The sequence below is a fragment of the Protopterus annectens genome, chromosome 11.part0 (genome assembly GCF_019279795.1).
Source record: "Protopterus annectens isolate FY-2018-M chromosome 11.part0, PAN1.0, whole genome shotgun sequence".
Taxonomy (NCBI): domain Eukaryota; kingdom Metazoa; phylum Chordata; order Ceratodontiformes; family Protopteridae; genus Protopterus; species Protopterus annectens.
In genome coordinates, this window is record NC_056745.1 from 812,410,647 (window position 1) to 812,438,120 (window position 27,474).

A 27,474-nucleotide genomic window follows, 5' to 3' on the forward strand; every position below is an offset into this window, starting at 1 on the left:
GACAGAGAAGAGTGCACAGACCCAGGGTAACTTACCAGGGGCTACATGAGCTGGAGATAGTAGAGCGCTATAGAGTGGACAGAGACCTCCTGCAGCAAATTGTTGAGCTGTGCAGGCCACGCCTCACACACAGAACCAACAGAGGGGAACCCATCCCAGTGGAAACCAAGGTATGTGTTGGCCTAAGAATACTAGCAACAGGTATCTTCCAGAGACCAACTGGTGATATGATAGGGATTTCACAGGCATCAGCATCCAGGGTACTGCACCAGTTCCTGAATGCCATGTCAGCACATGTCAGTGATCATGTATATTTCCCCAGTTCCCGTGAGGTATTGACCAGCAATATGCATCTCTTCCAGCAAATATTGGAATACCCTGAGGTAGTGGGTGCAATTGACTGCATGCACATACACATCAAAGCACCAGCTGGTGAGTGGGGTAGGGCCTACATCAACCGCAAGGGCTTCCACTCCATCAACTGCCAGGTCGTGTGCGATGCCCACGGCATAATACTGAATGCATGTGCTGGCTGCCCTGGAAGCTACCATGATTCCCATATCTGGCATCTGACGCAGCTGTACCAGACATTTGCCAATGGGGACATCCCTGACGGTCACCTAGTGGGGGATGCTGGATACGCACTGGAGCAGTGGCTGATGACACCCATCAGAAATGCACACACACCTGAACAAGAACTCCATAATGAGGCACACGCACAAACACGAAATGTAATCGAGAGTGTGTTTGGGATGCTCAAGTCATGGTTCCGGTGCTTGGACACATCTGGTGGAGCCTTGCAGTACTCACCAACTACATGTACCCAAATTGTCATGGTATGTGCCATGCTACACAATATGATCCTGCAAAAACAGTTGCAGCAGGAACAGCATGGGGCTGGGCCAAACAGCCCCCCAACATTGCCAAGGCCTGCACAGGCACAGCATGACTCAGAGGAGGAACAACCTGAGCCTGACCCAATAGGCAGAAGGAGGCGTGCCCAGTATGCCTTGGCCTTGGAAAAGAGGCAACGCATAGCACATACACTGGCTCAGTAGGAACCCTGGAAATTATCCCTCTCTCTGACTCACACATAAAATAAAAGGGATGCCTAACTTGACACTACCTGTTTCCACACATGTATAGGGAGTGTACTATGTGCATCCGACATAGGCAGCTCTGCAGCACCACCTGAGGCATGATTGCCATGTTTTAAGCAATATAAAGCAGTGCTAAGCAGCTTTTATGACTATTTAGTATATGTAAACAAAATTGCCCGAGCTAACTAGCACAACGTCGGGCAACATTGAGCAATGTTGGGAAAAGTCAGGCAACATCAGGCAAAGTCAGATAAACATGCTCATATCTGCTTTACTGTTCTTTAAGCAGTCTGGTCTGCCCAGCATGAAAATTAAAAAGCAGTAACAGGGCTTGAACCCAGGATACTGTACACTATAGTCACAGTACTGACCCACTAAGCCATGACAGCATTACATTGGCACAGCCACAGCAGGACAATTGTACACTAATGCAAACACAAAGAAATGCTGTAGCATGCCCCTAAAGAGGCATATGGGTAACCTCCCCCACAGGCCTATGCAGACAGAGAACAGCAGGCCAGGTGGTGTGATGTGTGTTGGGTAGGCTATGAAGTCACAATCTAATATACGTGACAGTGGACGCTGACATCTGTAGTACAGTAGTATGCCTCAAGCCAGTACGATAGGCAACAGTACAGACTGAAATGGAGTACCTTACATAGCAGTGCAGGCCTAGCAAATGTGTATAAGTGTCAGGTGAACCCCTCATCCTATGTACACCCACAGTAACAATCAGGTTTGCCCCCGGGTAGAAATGAAGAAAGAATAGCTGTCTCCCTGTATGTAGAAATGTTGATAAGCCTATGCAAAGTGTCTCATGGAAGCCCTGCAGGCACAGCATGATCCCTGTTGATTTATGACACAAAGGTGAGCCCTGCTGTAAAAATACAACTTGATTTTCCACACACATATAGTATAAATGTCTATAGCAGCCGTGCTCACACACTTCAACAAATGTAGTGGATTTCATTCAGCATAACACTGAAAGGTCATACTGAGCATGCTCGCACGCTTAAATAAATGAAGCAAATGTCAGGCAACAACATACTGAAAGGTCATAATGGGCATGCTCACACACTTAGGTTAAATATGGAGGTGATAATAAGGGATCTATGGACAAATGTGGTTAGTCATCTCTACTTCCAGAAATATATTCACAAAGTGCTCAGAAAATCATGCTATATGTTCACGCAACCTGCCAAGGTCTGTGCATGTAGGTCAAAGGAGGTTCCCTCTACTCATCAGTCATCAGACCCATCAGAGAGTACCACAACACACTTGTGATGAATCCGACTAGGCACCGTCAGCAGCTGGAAAGACCACTGAAGTACCTCAACAAGAGGATTACTGGCCTCAGACAGTTGCCCCATGCAACAAGACTGAATTTAACCCAATCTGTACTCTGTTGCATACTGTCTACTCAGGAGATCTCTGCACAACAGACAGGTCCATGTCATGGCAACACTCAGCTCTGTTCTGAGTTACAGCTCAATGGCACTAAATATACAGACCCAACTGATATTGCCAACATCCTGGCAGATAGGATCAGTGTTAACTTTACCCCCCTCTCACCCATGAAAGAGCACATCACTATAATGGAAGACTGCAAAGTTGCTGTCATCATGGCTGCACAGGTAAAAATCACTCTCCAAAGCCAGTATCACAGCAGCCATGGGACCAGATAACCTCCCAGGATGTGTTCTACACAAACCACAGAAAGAACAGGCACCACACTGACGTACCATGTTCAGTCATAGCCACACCTCGGGCTTTGTGCCAGCTGAATGGTACACAGCAACGGTTATCTCACTACACAATGATGGAGACACCACGAACCTCAACTAGTGCCCCATTAGCCTGATGAGCCTGCCCTTCAAGGCCATGGAATGTATCATCATACAACTTATAAAAAATACAGTGGTAATCCCCAAACCCTGGACCACAACCATGTTGGGTTTGTAAAATGCAGATCATGTCTCCTAAACCTGATAGATGACATTGAAGCAGTCACCAGAACCGTAGACAAGGGTAAGGTGGTTTGCACAGCCTATGTAGATCCTGCCACGGCTTACAACACCACCCCACACTCTGTAAATATGGATAAACCCACTAAACGAGGTATAAATTGCTATGTCACAAGATGGGTTGCCAACAGGCTTACTGACAGAACACTCACTGTGAAAGTAGCAGACTCCATGTATGACTTTGGACCAGGGATGAGCGCAGTACCACAAGGTCCAGTTCTGGGTCTTTTCCTGTGTAGTATCTACTTCCCTGAAGTAAACTTTAACATGGAAGGTCTGTGACTACTGAAGTTTCTAGATGACTGCAAACTAGGAGCCATAATTGTAAACACTAAAGATGTGGGCATCCTACAAAATGGCCTCACTGAGACAGATGGCTGTTGTCAAAGCCATGGGCTCAAGCTCAATGCCAAAATGTGGATTGTCATCCCCTTTGTGGAAAACTCTGTAGATAATGAACTACAACATAGACGGCAGTATACTTAACACTGAAAGTGTGACAAGAGACCTTGGATCACAGGTGGACAGTGGACACAACTGTGATAATCACATCCCCACAGTAGTCAGGAAATCCTCCTATGTGGCACACCACAAAACAAAAGGTGTCTCATGCAGAATAGAAGAGGACATTGTTCCCCTCTACTCATCACTCACTAGAACCATAATGGAGTACAATGCCCCTTTTGCTATGTACCTCACAAGACAACTACAACAACTGGAAAGCTTGCAGAAATACCTCACAAAGAGCATTAGTGGCCTGAAATACATGCCATACACAGACCATCTCAAAATGCTCCAGCCATACTCCCTTGCATATCGCCTACTCATAAGTGTTCTCGGCCTAACATACAAAGCTATGTCAAACACAGAGCTGTTGGACATGCTCCACGTAAAACACTCACATTCCCTCTGATCTTCGGACTTAAAACCATGAGTGAAATACCAAAGGAAGGGGTGTATCCATTTACCTTATGGATACCCACACCTACAGGTTAGTGGCACAGCATGAGGCCTTGGAGACCATGCAAGTGCAACTAAAATTGGGCAAAGCTGCTTATCAGATTGTAGCCTGCTACAGATCACCTACCTTGTCTCAGGAACCTCACTTAGTAGTCCTGAGAACAGTGGAAAATACAAAGGTCCTATCAAACACCATCATATGAGGAGATTACAACTACCTAAACACTGAGTGGGAGAATTACTCGTGAACAACATCCTTTGCCCAATGTTTCCTAGAGTTTAAAAACTCTAACACCCTGGAACAGCTGGTCACCACGCCCACTAGAGGTGACAACATACTGGACCTGATCATCACCAACATGGGGTACCAGTGTACCACAACAGAGATAAACCCCTCGCTTGTAATATCACATCATAAAGTAATCACACTGGACATCCACATCCCGCACCCCCCCCCCCAGTCAATGACACCACTGTGAAGACATTTTCAAAAGCAAACTGCACACTTCCAAAGTTGAAAGTTCCAAAGCCCCCTTGCTATAGGATAATGCCATACAATCCGCCAAATAATTTACAAGTGCATCCTATGAGCATCTTCAGGGATGCATTGATTGAGACATTCCAAATAAAACCAAGATGCACTCCTCCAAAAATAAGAAACCAATCTGGTGGTCATCGCCGCTAAATAAGCTAGACAACAGCAGGAGAAAACAAACACATGATAGAGCAAACTTCACAAAAGGAAAGGCATCACTGATCATTATTAGGAAGAAACAATGATCACTCATAAAACAATCCAAGGCCAGTTTCTAAAGACAAATTGCCAAGGAATGTAAGAATAGCAACCACAAAGCCTTCGTTAGCTATACCAAACATGTAGGTGGCAACTTCCAAATATGCTGTCAGCTACTGAAAAATGGCAAGAAATACACTGAACCAACTTACATTGCCCACATCCTGGGGGGACAGGTTCAGTGCAAACTCCCCCCATCACCCCCAAAAGGGCCTGTGTCCATCCCAGAAGAATGCAGAGCCCCAGACTTCATGGACATGCAGGTAAAGACAGCCCTCTCCAAAGCTAAGAACACAGCATCAATGGGACTGGATGGTGTCCTAGGCTGCGTCGTATACCATCCCCAAAAGGAACTACACCCTCACCTACATTCACTGTCCAGACTCAATCGTACCACAGGCTATGTACCCAAAGAATGGCATACACCACAGTTATCCAGCTCCACAAAGGGGGTGCCACAACAGAACCTGGAAACCATTGCCCTATAGGTCTACTCAGCCTGGTCTGCAAAGCTATGGAGCAAATTATCATGGAACCCATAAACAGAGACACTGGGGACCTCCAGACACTGGACTCTACCCAACTTGGTCTTGTTAAAGGCAGATCCTGCCTCCTAAACCTAGTTGACTTATTTGAAACAGTTACCAAGGACATAGATGGAGGTGAATGTAGTCCACACAGCCCACCTAGACCTCTCTAAGGACTTTCTACACAATTCCCCACTCTGTCATCATGGACAAGCTTACCAGCTTGAACATTAACAGCTATGTCACAGGATGGGTGGCCAAGTGGCTCACAGATCAAACATACATGTTCAGGGTTGTGGGTGCCATGTCCGACTCTAAACCAGTCACAAATGGCATCACACAGGTCTTGGTCCTGGGACCCCACCTGTTCAGTAGATACTGCTCAGAGGTACAGGCAAGCGTGGGAGGAGTATAGCTGAACAGGTTTGCAGATGACTGCTAACTGTGGTCCATGATTGACTCTACGGCTGACACAGACATCCTCCAGAAGGGTCTTCAGAGACAGATACCTGGTGTCAAAACAATGCCCTCAAGCAGAATGCCAAAAAATGCATAGTCATCCCCTTTGGATAAAACAAAGTGCACACAAATTACCACATAGGTGGTAATCCGGTATGTACAGAGAAAGTCATTATGGCCTTGGGGACACAGGTAGATAGTAAACTCTCCTTTGATGATTACATGGCCAAAGTGTTTAGACATTCCTTCTATGTAGCCCACCTAATGTCACTTAATGTAACCCACTTTGTCTAGTCTGATGATGTCACCATCCTACAAATATACCTGTGGAAAAAAAAGCTCCGTGTAATGTGTACAGCGCGTTGTGTTAATGCGTACTCCTTTAATATCATGAAATAGTTAGGTAGGGGTTTGAATCCTGCACTTGACAAGTGTGTGTGATCTCCTTGGAGAAGAGCAACCTTTTTGAGAGTAGTAAGACACCTTAAAAGTGGTATACTAATCTGTGTCAAGTCTGATGATGTCCCCATCCTACAAATATACGTGTGGAAAAACCACTCCCAGTACTGTGTATAGCGTGTTGTGTTAATATGTACTTCTCTAGTATCATGAAGTAATTAGGAATGGGTTTGAATCCTGCACTTGACAAGTGTGTGTGATCTCCTTGGAGAAGAGCAACCTTTTTGGAGAGTAGTAAAACACCTTAAAAGTGGTATACTAATCTTTGTCAAGTCTGATGATGTCACCATCCTACAAATATACCTGTGGAAAAGTGAACTTCCAGTAATGTGTATAGCGTGTCGTGTTAATGCGTACTTTTCTAATATCATGAAGTAGTTAGAGAGGGGTTTGAATCCTGCACTTGACAAGTTTGTGTGTGATCTCCTTGGAGAAAAGCAACCTTTTTGGAGACTAGTAAAACACCTTAAAAGTGGTATACTAATCTTTGCCAAGTCAGATGATGTCACCATCCTGTAAATATACCTGTGGAAAAGTAAACTCCCAGTAATGTGTATAGCGTGTCGTGTTAATGCATACTCCTCTAGTATCATGATAGTAGTTTGGTAGGGGTTTAAAACATGCACTTGGTTGGTTAATGTGTTGTGGGTTTTGCTTTTACTACTATATGACAACAGTATGTGCATTGCACATGTCAGGTAGTTGTGTGGCAAATACATATACGTACATGTGATCTCAATTATTTCATAGGTGGGAACCCTACTTTCTCCATGAACACATCTGTCATCTTTGCCAGAGTGTGCTGCCGCATTCCAGATGTTAGGTCACATCTGTATGCTTGTGACAAGGCCATGACTGCAGTGATCCCTGTCCTAGGTCATCCGTGTCACACACACTCATTACGGTTTCTATTCAATTGTGTGAGTGAGGGTTTATGGCTGAGGTATATTACAGACCTGTTCAAACACAGCAAAGTCTGTCAGTGATGGCTTTTCATTATAGGTGTACAACAACCTTTGCGGATATGCATGCATACCCCTTTTTGCTTTTGTGATCCAGCGAGGGATTTCTAAATACCTTTGGAAATGTGATTTCCAAAGTAGAGATGATGAAACACTTGGCTGTATGTACACATCAGTACCTGTTCAACATGTTGGTGGCTACTACCTATGTGGTACTGTGGGGATACTATGTTTCGTAAAGGTGGATGACTATGCTCTGGTTGGCTTATAGCTTTACAGCATGGGTTTGACAACAGGTATCTGTCTGTTTGATACCCTTGTGGAGGATGTGTGTGTCATCTGGAGAATGCATTATAGGCCACAGTATGCATTTCCAGACATGGACGGACATATCCCTACTGTGATTGCTTGTACCTAAGAGAGCTATATGGCAAACAGGAGTGGTCTCAGGAATGGGTGCAGGTGAATTCCACTGGTTACTGGCATAGTATAGTACCTGAAGTATCCAAATGTTACTGTGTGTCCTACATCTGTGTGTCAGTTGTCAAGACATCATCTAATGATTAAATAGTAATGAAAAACATCACGATAAAGCAAAGGTACCTGCACAGTTCCAGTAAAAATGTCATAAATTGTAACTGTAAACGAATACTGTGCAAGACTCACCCAGGCAGTTTTTAAGTTCCAAGCACAAACTATGCTGCAAAAGTCAAGTAAACGAGTACTGTGCAAGACTCACCCAAACAGTTTTTGAGTTCCAAGCACAAATTATGCTGCAAAAGTCTATTCAGACCAACATTCCAACAGAAGCAGTTTCCTTTCCAAAAGCATAGTTTGTGCTTGGAACTTAAAAACTGCCTGGATGAGTCTTGCACAGTATTCGTTTACAGTTACAAATCATCTAATGATTGTTTATGGTCAGGCTGTTGAGGTTATGTATACTACCAGAATGCAAAACAATGACAGATAGTAACAGTATCACCCACAGCACAGTGTCAAACCATGTCATACACACATGCGTACTCAAGTTCCAAAATGTGTGTGGTACAATGCATACTGGCCACCAATAGAAACTATGGAGCATTACTGTGCAACACAGGGCATGCCACCCTGCCCATGTGTCCACTATGCATGTACATGCAGACAGTGCACCTCCACCATGTTCACAAATGTACACCTGCAAATCTATGCTACACACATCCCACACGTACTGTCCACTCTCTAACACATGCGGCCAATACTACACACATCAGCCAAGTGGTACTTGGGTGGACAATGCATTATTGGAACTAAAAAGAAAAAACTTGTAAGAGAAAACCAGTTTAATAAAGAGCAAAGCTATCGGGCATAACCCTTCCTCAATACTAGTATTAGTATTGAGGAAGGGTTATGCCCGAAAGCTTTGCTCTTTATTAAACTGTTTTTCTCTTACAAGTTTTTTCTTTTGGGTTCAAGTTTTGCAGCTGGTTCTATTTGTGCTAATTATTGGAACTAACACTGGTGTTGTGCAGAATGCATTGAAGGTGTTCTCAGCCCATGTAGCTTTAGCAGGCCTCACTGGCTGCAACACTGCAAACCTGACAAATCATACCCACAGCGTTTAACCACCACATGTCATATACCAGCACTGTATGCTGTCTTGTTTGCCACACACTACAACCTACATAGAAATATGTACATAACAACCTTCACCAGCATATATATATGTCCACCCTTCTCAAACAGTTGCAGTACGTCCCTTGCTCTGTGCACATGTACGGATGCTAATATATTTGACACAGACTGATCTCTCCATATGTGTGTGTGCCATACACACACACGATCCACACTGTTGTAAGTCTGTGGACCTCAAGGCTGACCTGTTGGGCCTTGCTGCAACATGAACAGGTGTCACATGTGAGCACACAGTAATATTAGAGGGTGTATATATAGCTGCAAATGCTAGATTAGCATACTAGCCTGGTACAGCTGTTGCCAATGCTAAGCTACACGTTAATATGACTATCATGCATTTGTTACTCTGTCACATCCATGTTTATATAACTGTATGCGCTACTCCCCCACACAGACATTGTACACACTACTGTACAGAACACAGATAACATGGATCAGATGTTTGACATTTAATGCTGAACTACATATGTCACAGTCATATCCCACTGCACACAGCTACACACTGATTTCTCCATGGCAGTAGTTATGGAGGGCATCTGTGCATAGATACGTACTGCTGCCACATATGGATGACTCAAAGTATGTAGAGTACTCTTCAAAAACATCTACTACATGCCAATAAATACATATCTGTTACATACCTTTCCATTGTATGTGTTTGTATTTGTCAGTTCCATGTGTTTTGTATAATCTTTTTTAATATATATATTTTTTTTTTAATTTTTTTTTGTTAATATATATATTTTTTTAATATCTTTTTTTTCTGTTGCTGTTGCTCTTGTTGTAGCTGTCGGTGTCTGTCTGTCTGTGTCTCTCTCTCTCTCTCTCTCTCTCTCTCCGTAGCTGCAATGAAATGATTGCATTTGTGGACAGCAAGTACAGCCTGCTTTTATAGGTATCTGCACATGTGCATTTGATGGCCTCTGTACCAATTGGTGGCCACCATTTGGTAATTGCATGCAGCCTGCTGTGTGGTAATTGAAGTACTCACTGTCATAGCAACCCAATGCTATAAATTGCTAGGTCAGGTAGGCATAGCCCTTTTAGTTTTCCAAAGTGAGGCCCATGCTTGTTTGCTGTGGGCACCGTTGTGTAAGTCAGAAGGTTGGTATACTTCTTATATCTGAAGCTAGGGGTGTAGCCAGTGATTTTAATGTTGTACTCAGACCTTTTTTTTTTTCTCAAATAATCTTTTATTATTTCATAAAAATAAAAATAAAAACAATGCATACAGTAGAAGAACACATAGAATTAAAAATTCAGGTACAATGAAAGGGAGGTCTATAATAAAAAGGAACATAGTACTAAGACATGCATTGTTAACTAACTAAACCTAACCACTTAATATAAACAACTATTTACATCAATAACCAGCTACCATGACTATGTGAGAAAAAAAAAGATTTCAGACCTCTTGTTTAAAGGAATGTGGTACTCCTGTACAAAGAGAAAAAAAAAAAACCTCTCGTATTGGAGAATACAGAACATATGAATAAAGAACCTTGTGCGCCTTGATATAATTTATTCACACAAAATCACTTCAAATAGACTTCTCCAAAGTTTATTGAAATAAGCTTTCTTCCTAATGCTCTTTATGATTAGCTTTTGTGCAGAGATATATTTAATTTCCATCTCTTTAAAACCCCTCCAACACAATTTACTGCGATCCACCCAGTTAAATATGATGTACATTTTGATGAGAGAACATAAAATGATTAGGATATGAAGGTTTATTTTTGATATCTTGGGAGGTGGAATATTTAAAATAACCATATCCCAAGACAGTGTAGAACTATAGTACCCCATTTTTTTAAGACGCACTTTAAGAGAACACCAAAGTTTATAAGAGTGTTTGCAGTGCCACATAATATGAAGTAGATCGGCTCTCAGGAAGGGACAACAAGTGCAAGCAGTGGATCTATTGGCATCAAATTTATTTAGTATAACGGGGGTGTAATAAGTATTATTGTTTAACATCAATTGAGTGTATACTAGTTTTTTGAAAGGAGATAGCTCTATAGTAGTTTTTATAGCTAGTAATTTTTGATCAATTGTAATAGATAAACCTTGATTATCCCAGTAACTGGCGAAAAGGCATACCTCTTTGTGAAGTAGGGGGTATAATAATTTATAAGAGACTGAAATCGTATTTTTAGGATTTGATATTGTATTAATAATTTCAGTTAATTTATCAATTTCCTGAGAGACAGAAGATATATTACTAGTTTGTGATATTATTAGGTCTCTTATTTGACAGAGAATAATTGTGTATTTGTTGTTTACCCTCAGCATTGCCCGTAACTCTACTAAGGAAGCAGACTTATATTTAAAAGTATCCCAGACCATAAGATCTTTGATAAGAGGAAATTCAGTAAGGTCTATATATTTATTATTAATTTTTAGATTTGGATTAAGGTGTATTGGTTGAAGAAGTAAAAGAGCATACTCAAGGTTAATGTCTTTAATCAGTTTTTGAAATATTTTAATTTTAAATTTCAACATTGGATGTAATTTCGAATTATTAAGAGTGATAGGCGTTAAAAAGGGAATAGCTTTAGGATTTATATTATTGTTCATTATATGTCGATTCCATAACTTCATCCAAGCCGGGTAATAAGATTGAGTATTCCTACTCATGTTTGAGATGGACCACAGTCTATCAGAACATATAATCATATAATAGAGATAGAAATTTGGAAGGCCCACACCTCCTTTTTCTTTGGGAAGACTCAGTTTGGAATAGGAGATCCTAACTTTCTTAGGAAACCAAAGAAATTTTGCTATATCTTTATTAATTTGTGAAAATAGCTTGTTTGAAATTATTATATTTGTCGCATTGAATTGATAAAGAAGTCTGGGTAGGATATTCATTTTCACAATGGCTACTTTGGAGAGAAATGTTAAATTTAACAGTTTCCATCTTTGTAAGTCTTGATATATATTAGACCATGACTTAAGTAGATTATTTTGAAGCATAGAAGCTTTATTGTGATCAAAATTAATGCCTAAATACTTGAGATGATATAATATATGAAAAGGTGACTCAGGAAAAAGAAAAAATTTATGTGATTCCGGATTAATTGGGAAAATGTGAGATTTTTTTTCATTAATTTGGTAACCAGACGCATCAGAAAATTTACTGATTGCACTTAGAATTTTTGGAAGATCAGTGTTAGGCAGTTGGAAATATATGTTTAGATCATCCGCGAATGCCGATAGTGTTACTTGAGTATTAAGAATTCTAGGTATAAAATGATGTGTATTCTGGGTGATGTATAAGAAGAAAGGTTCAATAAATAGATTAAAAAGGAAGGGGGAGAGAGGACAACCTTGTCTAGTTCCATTAGTAATCAAAATTTTGTTGGAGCATTTTTTATTTATATATAAGAAAGTGTGTGAATTTGTATATAGAATTCTAATCATATCTGAAAAGGATTTAGGTATATTAAAATGTGATAGAGTAGCAAACAAGAAGTCCCAGTTCACCCTGTCAAATGCTTTGGATGCATCCAGCGTAGTTTATATAATGAATTATTCACTTTTTTAGTAAACTGTATAAGGGAATCCAATGTTAGTGTGTTGTCCCATGTGTGTCTACCTGACATAAAGCCAGCTTGATCAGGTGTTATTATATGTGGCATTATCTGTTTGAGTCTATTGGCTAGTACTGCTGCAAAAATTTTGATGTCCACATTTATAAGCGAGATAGGTCTGTAGTTGTGTGGGTCTGTTTTATCCTGGTTATTTTTTGGTAATAGAATTGTTTTTGAATTATTCCAGTGTAGGTCCGAAATGCCATTTTTTATAATGAAATTGAATACTTTTAGGAGAATAGGAGCAATTTTATGATTGAATGATTTGGAGAAGTTAGTGGTAAACCCGTCTGGCCCAGGGGATTTGCCTATTTTTAGATTGCTTATAACATTTTGGATCTCTTGGATGTTTAGCGGAGATGAAAGTAACGAAGATTGGTCCGAATTGAGAGTAGGAAATGTGATTGAGTTAAGAAAAGTTTCCATTTGTGGATTAGAAGAAGTATAGTTGATCTTGCTATATATGTCAGAATACAAGTTGTAGAATAGCTGAATTATTTCGGAGTCCGATTTATATATATTCCCTTTGTGATGGAGAATTGGGATTGTTGATGTACCATTATTGTTTTTGATTATTCTGGAAAGAGTTCTCAAAGGAATTTGTGCCCATTCAGAATAGGTTGCGATGAATTTCTGTTCCTGTAAAGAGTAATTATGCAAATGTAACTAGTAATTCTTTACGAGTTGTGATAATCAAATTCTCAGTCTCTGGATCTGGATGTAATCTTAAGTCTCTTTCTAAGGACGCGATTTTTAAAACCAAACTTGATTCCTTTTTTTTATTGAGTTTTTTAAAGAAAGAGGCTTTACTAATTAAATAACCTCTTAACTCGGTTTTACAAGCTGCCCATTGTATATCTAGTGCAATTTGAGAATTTTCAAAATTTGTAAACAAATCAGATAGGGAATTGTTAATTCTATTCACAATTTCTTTATCCTGTAGTAAGTTATTGTTAAGGGACCAATTAGTATGTGAATATTTAATCTGTGCAAAGGAAATTTTAAGAGAAATTTTTGCATGATCTGATAAAGATCTGGGTTCACAATTAAAGGTATTTCTAAACTTGGAGAAATAGTTGGAAATTAAGAAAAAATCTAAGCGTGACCAGGATTTATGGCAATTAGAGTAAAAAGTATACATACTCTCTTTGGATTGGTTGCTGCTAAATGTGATAGTGTCCACAAGGTTAAAGTCTGATATGAGTTCCTCTAAAGCTATAGAGGCTTGAAAGTTGTACGAGGGAGAATTACTGGTGCGATCAAATCTGGGGTTTATTACTGCATTCCAGTCGCCACCTATAATAAAAAGATGATCTTGAAACGAACATAAAATGTTATAAATCTCCAAAATGAAAATATGCTGTTGATAACAGGGTCCATATAGATTCAAAAATAAGACTGGTTTAGCAAAGTCTGGGATACTGGAGGTGAAATAGCACCATCTCCCATTTTTGTCAGATTTAAATTCATTTATAATGCCCTGGAATTGTTTCTTAATTATTATGGCTACGCCCCTAGAGTTGGAACTATCTCCATCTGCTATTATATCTCTAATCCATTTTCTGTTAGAGATTTTCTCCCAACACTCTTTTGACAGATGCATTTCTTGTAGGAAACAAACATTAGCCTGCGGTTTGAAGATAAGGTGCATTAGAAGGTTTTTTTTTGCATTATTTTGTAAACCTTTAATATTCCAGCAATCTATAAGCCAGTTCATAGAACCCGGGATTTAACTAAACATAATGAATTATTGTATGATTGGAAATTTATTATTATGCATGTTTGGGAAAAAAAAAAAAAAAAACAGTTTAATAAGTATTGTCTTAAGGCACAAGACAAGAAGGAGTACCAACAGCCATATTAAAGATATCTTTACAAGAGGTGTAGCATTGTATTTACTGGTAGCAAAACACTTCCTCTGACAAACCCCGGTGCCTAACCACCCCATCACCTTAGTAGAAGAAGTAAAAAAACATACATACAATAACCAAAACAAATCTATACATATATACAAGGTATTACTATTCCAGCAGATCGTCATCCTAGATCACTAGCACTACACTTAACAAGCATCCCTAAAAGTCTAATGTTAAATGTAAAGTGACGTGTGTTTGTGTTAGAAACGAAAATGTCCACATTAATGATATGTTGACACGTCTGTTCAATTAAACAAGCTAAAAGAAGTCTAATTTTTCTTTCCTATCCTTTAAAAAAAAAAAAAAAAGAGACTCTAAGCAGAAACTATCAATGTGTACATAAAAAGCATTAGTTATAGAATACACATCTTTAAATGTTACAGTAAATCTGCACATAGATAACATCCATGAAACATAAAACATTTTAACATTCACCTAAATTATGCGAACCATGTAGCAAGTGTAACAGCTTAAGGTAATATTTGAACAATATTCAAAACTTACTTATAATATATGGCTAAATATATTTTGAATATAAATTTCACATACTCTATACTCATTATCTGATCTCATGCTAAAACTGCCAAAAACTAGCATCTTTATTCACCTAGTAGACAAACAGAGATATTTCTTGCTTTCGAGGAATTATGAAAGCAGTTGGAAAGAGAAAACAGATTTGGTAGCAGCTTCACCCCCGAGTGAAACCTGGAATTTTTCTAGTAGCAAATGAATTGACACAATCAGTATGAATAGCTTCCCTCCACCAGAATAAGTAAAAAGTCCCGCAACAGCAACCATGTCATCTTTCATTTAATATATGACAACCCGTTATAAGTGTCAAACAACTGAAGCACATAAACACATGTATTTAAGCTCTAGGAACAAGAGATTGCATTGATAGCAATTTATCAAAGCCATATTCTGTTTCTGACATACTTCGTATCCGTTCCGGTTGCAGAAGCACCCCACAACTCGATCGCATGTGTTTGCATAAGACCAAAGGTAAATAGAGTTTGCTTGTGGAGTAAAAACTAAACAATCCTCGCATTAGCGAGAGCGTAGTGCGTGAGCTCCCGGAAGCGTTACATGTTAATAGGTCCCAGTTGCAAACAGCAACCACCAGGACTGCTCCCAACGAACGCGCCTTTACTATAGTGAGGAAATCTAATATATGGGATTTAAATTTATAAGATTATGACATCCTAGAACAAACAGGACAGTGCAACATTTCTGAAAAACGGGTTTGTAAGTCAAACAACAGGTACGCTCAGCGAAGCTATACCAAACCTTTTAATATACAGAGACACATACTCATATTATTCAGCTGGAGATTCATTAAAAGCCTTGATAAAGGCTGATTTTGCCTCCGCTTGTGTGGAAGCTGTGTATTTAACTTCCTTGTTATAAAAAATTAGTGTATTGGGATAGCGCATCTGAAACCTTATGTTCCTTTGAATGAGATACGAACAAAACGGAGCCATTTTTCATCTATTTTCTTTGATGACAAGAGGAAAGTCCTGGGAAAAAGTAATTTTATGATTTTTCCACAAGAAAGGATTGTGTTTTCTTGCAGACGATAAGATCTGTTGTGTAATTTGATAGTTGAGAAGTTTAGTGTACACTTGACGGGGAATAAGTGTGTCTTGGCGCTTACGGAGTGCACGATGAGCTCTTTCAATGATTATTTCAGGCTTGTCTCCATCTAACTGTAATAGGGCTTCAAATATTTGTTTTGTGATAGAAAGTAAGCCCTGATTATCATAGTTCTCAGGTAGACCCCTTATCAGGATATTGTTTCTCCGGCTTCTTGCTTCTAGATCAGTTAATTTCAGTTGTAATTCTTTTATGGCATCAGATTTGGTAGATAACTCATCAGAAAGTGATTGTATTAGATGTTCATTTGACTGTGTTTTTAGTTCAAGTGTGTCCACTCTATCAACAATTTGATTAATAGACTTTCCTATATTTGAGAGTTGTTCCGAGAAATTTTGTATAGCTGACTGTATGGGAAGTAAGGCCTGCCTTAGTTCCTCCATATGAAAGCTGGTATCCTCGTTGGAATTAACATTATTTTTGCTAGGTTCAGACTGCTGTTAGTTAGTTTTTTGCCTTTTTGAAATGTTCTCCTTTTCTGGCAAAAAAATTGCTGAAGATTTGGCTTTTGTTGTTTGTGTTTCCATAATAACAGGATCACTTGAAGATTTCAGTTGCCTGGCCATGTGGTCTTCGGAGTGGTAAAACTGTATTCCGGCCTTGTCAGTCTCTGTGAGTATGATGCTTTGAAGAGAAATATAGATTCTGTGACTTAATTTTAGCATTTTATAGATCAGGAGTGCTGTAAAGTCCAAACAGACCAACAATAAAAGATTTGTCGTTATTTCTAGGAGCTTCCCGTAGCTTTAGAAAGATAATAAGCTTGCTAACTGTAAATTGAAGTAAGGAGCTCTGTGTAGATGCAGTTCACTAGCCGACCACCATTTTGGAATATGTATGTTGTACTCAGACCTGAATGTTGCCACTTCCAGTACACAGTTGTCAGTGTAGAATTGTACTCACCCCTACAAATTCTAGCACAAGATACATGGGAGTATGTAGTTTCTTTTCTACGTATACATTTAGCTGACATACATACGTAGTTATTGAGATGTATTCATTTGGCACATGAACTGTTTGTGAATTGCTATACTGTGAATATTAATGTACTCACTTCTTCACAGTTAGTGCTTTTTTATTGTTGACATTAGCACAGGATGCTCATGAAAACTGGACAATTCCAATACTGAGTATGCCTACCTACATCCTTGCTGGACCCTGAACACAGAGGTATTTTGTATGTTTGGGTGGGGATTGTCCTGCTATGATACTGTGTGGGGGTTGTAAAGTGCTGCTGTAACATTATTTACTGCTAGAATGTCTGGTTCTTTTATCACAGTCATGTAATGCAATTCCACAACAACTGCTGGTAAAGTTCCACAGAACAGGTTTTGTGTTATGGCATTCCTATCTTTCCTTTACATTCACTCATTCTGATGCATGATATATATATTTCAGCAACAAGTTCCTGTATATCAACTGTGGTGTAGTGGTATTTCATGCAGTCTTGTGTGTCCAAGGTCCGGGATTCGAGACTGACAGTGGTGTTTTATTTTGCTGCTGAGCAGAACAAGGGCTCTCACATGCAGACTAAGGCACTTTTATGCAGTTGTAAGCGGGTTTGCGTGGGTTTGTGTGAAGCTTTGCAATACTTAGCTAAGCACACACAAGCGCACACTCGTGCAAACCTGCTAACTACTGCTTAAAAGTGCTTACTCCCGCTAACCCTCGTGCTCATTTCTTTGAAAGAAAAGAAAATGGGGAGATTGGAAAATGGTGAAAAAGAGGCATAATGAGGGAAAGACAGTAGGGAAAACAGCTCGGGATGTGCAGGACGGGTGTAGGGAAGGTCCATAGCTGCCCATTTCTTTAACAGCAACAGCTGTGCATATGCTGGTAATTTGGAGGGAAATTTGAAACCTTCCACCCCTGACAGAGGGGTGAGGACAACGAAGTATGTTGTACTGCCAATTAAATTTCAGTTTATGTGTCATTCAGACATGTGTGCAAAATGGGCAGCTATGTATGGGGCGTAATTTTTTTTTGGGTGCAGATTGTCCTTTTTTTTCAGGTGAGAGTGGAATGTGGGGTAGGAGAAGTAGGTATATTTGGGGAGGTAGGTTGGTAAGGTAAACAGACAAGACAAACAATACACATACAGGGGCGGAATATGACACATGTGGTGGGTGGACAACAATGACGGGGAAGGATGTTTGGAAATCGCAAGCCCATGAGCCCACAGATGGCAACAGTGGAACTGAGATCCCCACCCATGGGCAATCACCACTGCACATTCACAGCCCAGAGGGTAGCCATACTGGGGACTGCATAGGAGGGGCAGGCTCACCCTTGAGTCACGCCACACGTGTCTCAAGCTGGCATAGAGGATCAGCGACTGAACACTGGAGCTCCCTACGCACCACAGCCCGGACCATTCAGAGGGTGATAGGTGGCCCTCCTCTGGCCATGCTTGCAAGAGGGATGAGCCCCATCCCCTGCAGCGTTTCTACCCAAAGATGGCACAGGGCTAATGGAGGAGGAGGTCCTGGGCTGGGCACCGGACCTACTGGTGCCAGGTGCCATCGCCAGCTGAGGTGGGACAGGTGGGTCCGCTGGGACCGGCCTTCCCATACGTTCTATGTTTAGGAGTATTTAATGACAATATGGGTTGGTAACAGCCAACAGCATTCCAAATTAGTTGTAACAGCATGCAGTAATATTCCCATTAATCCAACACACCAGAGTTCCAACAGTTGAACAGCAAGCATAACACATGCATATATAGAACAACAGTGGACATTCCAACAGCATGCAGGATTGATTGGTGGCAACAGGCCACCAAGACTGTGGTATTTGAACAGGGCACATGCATCAAAGTAAATGCAGATGTTTATAAACCAATAGGACATATGTCCAAACAAATATTTTGAGATTAGACATACTATTAGACAATAGAGGTGTGGAATTGCATTGTTCATGCATATACAGTAGGGTGTAAAAAGATACCTCCATTAACAACTTATATGTACTTATAGTTTACACTACATTTCTATTGACTGCAGGTATATATCCCCTACATGTCTTATTACACTAGGCAATGTCCGTTAAATTGTGACCTGTATCTAACATACAAACTGTCCAGGATGCAGATGTTACTGCTACATATGTATATATTTTATTTATATTTATATATCTACATATCGGGATGTGTTCAGGTGACATTATCAGTTATATTTTAACAGCCCCCTGCATTTCTAGCAGCACACTGACATTTCTGGGGAACACAATAACAAGCTACTCATGTGCCATATATACCTATACATGCCAGCCATGAACCAACAGTTGAGGACTGTATATATGCTTAACAACTACTGGCACTCCCTTCATCCACTTTCTATGGGCCTAAACAAGTGTGGGTTGACAACACTTAATACAACAGTACTATTTCTATAATGCAAGAGTACAACAACATTTCAAAGAAAGTGACACGGACACACTCCAGGAATTATACCTTTATTAATTACATTACACACGTTTCTAGAGGCTCTCTCATTTATTTGATATATCAGTGCATGCAGAAGACTCATTCAAGATGTATTATACCTTTATTAATGGGTTACAACACTCTTTTTCAGGCTCTCTCACTTATTTTATATAACAGTGCATGCAGAGATGTTATTCAAGACTTATTATACCTATTATACCTATTATACCTTTATTACTGGGCTACAACACTTTTTTTCAGGCTCTCTCAGTTATTTTATATAACAGTACATGCAGAATAATTACTAATCTGCCTGTTGGTGCAGCCTTAGCAGCCTATCTGCATAGGCTTGCTGATTCGCAGCACAAACACCTGCAGCTGTGAAGTAAATGAAGTGATATTGAGACATACCTATCCATAATATAGACTACGATAGCAATTCTTACATAATTCATTCCATGGCTACCTACTCAGTAGTGGGGCATTTTCCATCCCATGGGCCTCCTGTATCCACTGGCTCAGTCGGTCCTCCTTGAGTCTCTTCAGATCTGAGTAGTGGTGTCTGACTTGCTCACCAGTCCGAGGGATGCCTGTGGCACTGGTGAGATCATGTGCGAGACGGTTCCAGGCTTCCACTTTGTATTCAGTGCCATGGAACTGGTTCTGCAGAAGTCTGGCATCATGATTATGGACAAGGAGCCAAACCATCACTTTTGACTCCTCAATGCCTCACCGTTGCACTTGGAAGTGAGAGCCCCCTCCAACACCAGCCATGCTGCCTGCAGATGGGAGCTACAACCAGTTATAGCAAGTATTCACACCTATGGAGCTTAAATATGCCTCATTTCCCGCACTTATTTGTGAATGCCCAGTTTTGAAAATTCTCAGCTGAAAGTACACCTGCTTAGCACTGGGTAAACTTTCATTGATATGTATATGTGTGTTGACAGTGCATGAATATCAAAAGCTGTCATGGCTGAGTGGTTCAGTACTGTGAGTATGGCGCACAGTATCCAGGGTTCGAGGCCTGTCATTGCTTTTCATTTTACTACTGGCCAGACCGGCTAAGGGCAATGGCTGTGTTTAGCTGACTTTGCTCAACTTTGCCCAACATTGCTCTACGTTGCTCGACGTTGCTCAACGTTGCTCGACATTGCCCGACGTTACCCAACGTTGCCCGACATTGCACTAGTTAGCGCGGTGCACAGCTTCACGCAAACATGTTTTGGTTGTGATAGTTGGCATGATGAGCAGCTCCGCGCAAAGCCATTGCGCTAGTTAAAGCAGTGCTAAGCTATGAGCATTTATACTTAAATGTGCTTAATACTGGTAAACTTTGCTTAGCAGTGCTTCACATTGCTTAAGATATGTTACTTATGCATTCATTAGTATGCATAACCAATTCACCTTCTTATATATATATATATATATATATATATATATATATATATATATATATATAAAATGTTCACTACTACATAGGCAATTTCAATGCTTTTTACTAAAATTTAAAATATAAATGTCAGGAATTATTTTTCTGTACTGGTTTCCTACAGAAATAGAAAGGGGAGTCGTGGACTGGGAATGCCTCCTCTTTGTGTGAAGGCTCTATCACTACGCTATTGCTATTTGGCTTAATTTGCATATAAGTTTCTTATTATTTTCTTCAATCTCTAAACTGCTAACTGTGGCCAAGCAATGGGCAATCCCGCGCAAACACTCACAAATACGGGCAGCTATATCGGGAATAATAAAAAAAAAAAAAGGAAAGTTTTACATTTTAGAATTGTACCGGGATTTAGAATGTGGGGGAGTGTAGTGTTGGGTATGTACACATTTGAGCGGACTCACTCATTTCAGTTGACATTTGCAGATTGAGGAACTTGCAGGGGCGTGGTTTTTTGGACTGCTCAGCAGTCTGACATGCCCCCTGCACTTGTGCATGCTCCGTGTTAGCCTTAGAGTTGAGTCAGCGCACCCTCATGAATATGCATGGCGTGCTGATGTCATCCTCTTAGGCTGCAGTTTCTGAGTAAGACTTATTTAGTCTTACACGGATGATTAGTGAATCCCAGCCCTAAGCTGTTGCCTACTATATCCTTAATCTTATCATCCTCAGTTAGGACAGGCCAAAATCTCTTTACTATTTCACAAATCCCTTTGTTATCAGTACTGTAAGTAAGAAGACAGTTTAGTCACTGAGATTTATAATTAATGGCTTCATTGACCTCACCACATGTCTGCTTGGAAAAATATGGACGTCCTTTAGTGCCTCTTACTATTCCAGTCTTCATTCTTGCCCCAAGATCTATATCTCGATAACCTCTATCTTGCAAATGCTGATAAATATGTCAACATTCTTGATCAAAATCATGTTCTTCCGCACACAGTCTCAAAATATGAGTGACCTGGTTCTCCATTATATTCTTGAAGATGTGTTTAGGATGCATACTACTTTGGTGGAGGTAATGATTCTTCCAAGTGTTTTTCTTGTGAATGATAGCGCTTAAACCAACTTCTATGTCAAACTGTAAGCAAACATCTAGGAATTCTATTTCCTTTTTAGAGTAGTTCATAGTAAACTTTAGAAATTCCATATTGGAATATAGATATTCCAGAAATGGTACCAACTGTTCTTCCGCACCCTTCCACAAGATAAAAATATCATCTACAAATTGACCATAATAGAAAATATATTTACTCCATGGACTGGCCACAGAGAGTACCTTTTCAGACTCCCAGTATGCTAACATCAAATTGGAATAACTGTTGTCAAATGGGGTGCCCATCGCTATACCCCATGTTTGCCAATAGTAAGTATTTCTATAGGTAAAGATATTATTCTCTAGGATTAGTTCCAATAAAGAGCAGATTAAATCTTCTCTAAATCCTATTGATAGGGATAACTCTCTGATGGCTTCTATACCATATGAATGCGGTATGACTGTAAAACGACTATTCACATGAAGGGTTACTAAAATCAGGTCACTTGTTTCTATTAAATTTTCCATCTTTAAGTATAAATATGTAAGGAAACTTCCTGTAACTCTTAGGACTGTCCTGACTTTGAACAGTTGCGGTTTAAGTTCATTTTCTACATACATAGATAGAGGTTCTGTTACCCATCCTCTTCCTGCGACTATAGGGTGTAACAGAGGGTCATTAAGATTTTTATGGATCTTTGGTAGGCCACTGATTTCTGGTATTGTAGGTTTGGATACTTCAAAAACGTTCTTTAAATCCTGACTAATACATCTTTCCATCAGCATATCCTGAAGGGAGTCTTCTAGGCGAGATACCATTCGACTCAATTCATGGTAACTATAATGCTATATGTATGGGTATGACTTAACATCTTAAACATGCATGCTCTGTACCATGCTGAGTCCATGACCACAATTGCTCCTCCCTTATTGGCTGGTTTTATTACTAAATCACCCCTTGATTGTAGAAGGAATAAGGCTTCCCTTTCTTGTTGTGTCATATTAAAACAATGTCCTTTATTGGATCTGTCTTCTTGTAGTTTGTCAACCTCTCTTTCAGAGGCGTATAAATAGTTTGATGACTGTATGGCTAACAGGTATAAAAGTACTTGGTTTATTGTATTGGTTAGATATGTGTCTTCCATCACTAACAAATATTGTTTTTAAAGTCACATTTCTGCCAAATAATCAGATGTCCATTACAAATTCATTCAAATCTGATCTAATGGATGGAATGAAAGTCAACCCTTTGTTCAACAGACTTATTGCTTCATCATTTAATGGAACTTTAGAGATATTAACTACTAAAGCTTGGTCATTATGCTTCAGTAATTGAATTTATTTCTCTTCCTCTCTTGGGTGGAGGACATGAGGTATTTGTATATCTTCTCTTTGACTGGTACTGGAAACTGGTAGGAATAAGGGGCATGCACTGATCCTTCTTTAGGCCTAGTGCCACTGGATGTACTGGCAACCAAATTTATGACTGCTGCAGGTGAACTTGATGTCCCTACTTGTATGCCTGTAGTTCCTTCTGTATCTGTGATGATCTTGCTCATGGCTTCTTTCATTCTATTATTATGTTCCATACTTGATTTCATATTTGAAACACTAACTTTGCATTTATTAAAAATTCTCCCATTTCCATTGGTAACCATTACTTCCCTCGGACATTCAAAAATATGGCCTGCTTTGAAGTCTTGGAAGTCACGTGCCAACTTCTTAGTCTACTGTGCTTTCAATTTATCATAAATATTTAAATTGAATTGTAATGTTTCCAGTTTACTTAAACGTTCATCCGATAGCTCCATTCGTTCAAATTCTGCTTCTTTTATTTTGATTAATTTGGCTGCTTTTATTTCATCATGCTTAAAATAGTCCAATAGCAAGCGCATGTAAGTGAAGCTTGTCTCTAGATTTATTGCTTGCCATTTGGCTGGCAATTCCGGATGGTTATTACCATAGCTGGGAAGGTATTTAATCTTCATGCCTCTTGGAACAACTTTATGATGTAGACTAGCTTCCAGATGAAACCATTGCCATTGGAGACTTTTGAGGAAGAAATCCGCATCTTCCACTTCCTTGTAAACATTCTCAAAACTCTCATTAGCAAAATTAGAATCCATACCAGTCACTTCTTCTGTCTCAAGATTTAAGATCAGTAGCAGATTCACTCGGTCTCCTATGAATCCAGTCAGATTTTTGTTCCTTCCAACATCCTTGTCGCTTTTGGACTTGCTAAATAGCAATGTGTTGCCTTCATCCCTGTGCAGTTGCGGGAGGTAAAAAACAGTGGCAGCTGGAGGCTTCAAATCAAAGGGGTGCTGCAGGAGACAGCTGAATGGGTGGGGCTAATGGGAGTGGGTGTGGCCAACTAGAAAGGGGCAGAGCTATGCTCAAAACCACAAAAACTGGGACTTTAATTAAATATGCTGGCCTGGGTGCCAAACCGTCATTATGAGAGTCCAATCAAGACAAAATGAAGTGTAGAAGAAAAAAAAACATTTCAATGCATTGGCTACATGACAGCTTAATATCTAGATGGAAACAAAAACGTTTTGAGGCATGAAAAAATAAATTACTTTTTAAATACATTACTGGAATGCCAGTCAAAATCAAGTATAAAAAAACAAGCAGCTCTTTTGTGATGATACACATCAATTTAAGTTTGCAGTAATTAATCAAGTGGACATTTTGGCACAAGGCGGGAACTGGAAAGCACTTTTAGCAATGAAAGAGAGTAAATGGCAAATACTAACAGATGCCACAAAATTTCCCAGCATCAACGATAGTATAAGTATTAAACCATTTCTCACCTTGATGTAGTGTAGTGTAGTATTCCATTTCATCACATATCTTTTTATTATTCACTCATTGTTTTTTGTATTAATATATATCATCAATCATCAATTATTTATATGTACAGCTTAAGGCATAGCTAGCAATATTTCACTCATTATATATTTTACATTTTAATATATATATATTTTTATATATATTCATATAATTTATATGTACATGCATATTTTATATCACATGCATATTTTATATCACCTTTTATTCAACATAGATCAATTGATTATGTGTATGTGCAAATGCATTGATTTTTATGTATTTTTATGTATTTTACATCCATTCATTCTATATATGGATATGTCTCTTTAAAATTCATTTAAAATTAATTCAAATTCAAAACATTTTTGGCGCCAAAACATGCATTTAAACAAGTGATTTTATATGCGAAATGGTTCTGAAGAAGTCTGTTGATTACAGATGAAAGCGCTTAACCATATTTGTTTGTAACCACAAGATTTGTTTGTAACCTGAAGATTCGTTTTTACTGTGTGGAAACCAGATGAACTGCTTTTAACAGTGTGGATTATTGTTTACATTAAAGACATCTCTGTTCGAGCTGTGCCGTAGTTTATTGCCAGTACCAATCTTACCTGATGGTCATTAAAGCATTGCTACTTAAACACAGAGCAATATGCACTGCAACAACATGCATTTTCTGAATAAGAAGCAGCATAAATCAACAGTATAAAAATATGACAGAAAACCAGAACATTCTGCAAAATCAAGGAAAGATGAAAAGCCACTGTGGTACTTGTGTTTATGTTGGATGGGGGATACTCTGCACACTTACACTGCATAACTGCTCCTTGCCTTGCTTTGACAGATCCAGATTCACTACGTGGGGGGTGGGGTGCAACAAATATGTCACAATTTGAAATGTCTCTGGCTGACTGTGATGGCCCTGACACATTTGTCATACCTCTCTGCCTCAGAGTAAGAAATCTGGATAAAGCCATAAACAGAAGTGAGACAAAGGCCCAAAAATACGGACACTTTTAAATAGTGCTCTTATAAACTTAAAAATATAATAGAATAGTAGGTCTTGCATTAGTATGAATTTATTGAAGGGTATGAAATCTGAAACTCAAATGTCTGTCATTATTTTCTAACTTCAATATTTAATGATTTTCTACTAATTTGCCAAGAAAACCACAATGTTATGAAAAATGGACCAAAAATGCGATGCAAAAATATAAAATAGCCACACAATACAGCTGGGAACCTATCAAAGAAAGGGAACTTTTTTAATATTAGTACTATTAACTTGAAATTAAAAGTAATCTATAACTATGATCATTACAATTATTTATTAATTGTAAAGTCTCCACATTTTCTTCCAAATTTGCCATTTTGCAGAGGGATTATTAGGGGAAGAGCAACATTTTGAGCCAAAATTGGAGGCAGCTGAGAGGTTTGGTTATAACTAATTCTATAAAGCGATTTATTTCCACGTACCTCTCAACCTCTTAATGCTGGAAATCTGGACAAAGCCAAATATATTGGGGGAGCATACAAACAGTACTAAAAATTGCTCTTGTATAAATTTAGACAGTTGGCAGAATAACAGGTCTTGCTTTAGCATGCATTTTTCTGAAGAGTATGAAGTCTGAAACTCAATGTCTGTCATTATTTAGTGACTTCATTCCTAAATGATTTGCCAGAAAACCACACATTTTATGAGGAACAAACCAAAAATAAGAAGCAAAAATCTATTAATTCTGCAAAAATCTGGACAGTTAAAAGGTATAGCCCAGCCAGGGCTGCCTGAGTTTGCCTCCCTTCCATGCTTACAAAATCACGGTAGAATGTGGCCTCCCCCAGCAGCTATTCCAATGTCCCATTACTTGGCTATTTCACCACATTTATCATAAACACTGTAATGTGCATACTGCTTTACGATGATATGGATTTCATTTAAAAGTTTTATTTTACATTTTACAGCACAAACACTAATAGACATCTGTTAAACAAAGCAGTGCAGTCTCACGATGAAAATAGACTTGGCATTAAAACTTCTTTGCCCTTGAAAATCACATTCATTGAAATAGCATTGAAACTCACATTCAAAGAAAAAGAAAATTCATCTGGCCAGTGGCAGATAAAGATTAACTTTGGTCTGTTTTCAAATCATAGGCCCCTTGCACAGGAAACATACATGTGTTCTTTGATCCACCTTCCTGATTGTATTAAATTATATTCCTTGCATAATACAGCACAGTTGTTAGAGGGTGTTTTACATTTATTGTTTTGAACATTTTTCCAGTAAACAATGAAACAAAATGCATGCACCAATAATGACACCAAATCAGCTACTTCTTAAAAAACAACTAGATTGAGACTTAAATGGCTATCATTTAGTGAATTTAGTTTTACCATAGCTCTCAACCTCTTAGCACAAAACACCTAGACAAAGCCAATAATGGGGGAATACATTCCCCGAGTATATTCAGTGAATTCAGTTCTTACCATAGCTCTCAACCTCATAGCATAAAAAACCTGGACAAAGCCAATAACGGGGAATACAGCCGCAAAAATAGGGACAGATTTCAAATATTGATCTTATAAACAGAAAATTGCTAGAATAAAAGGTT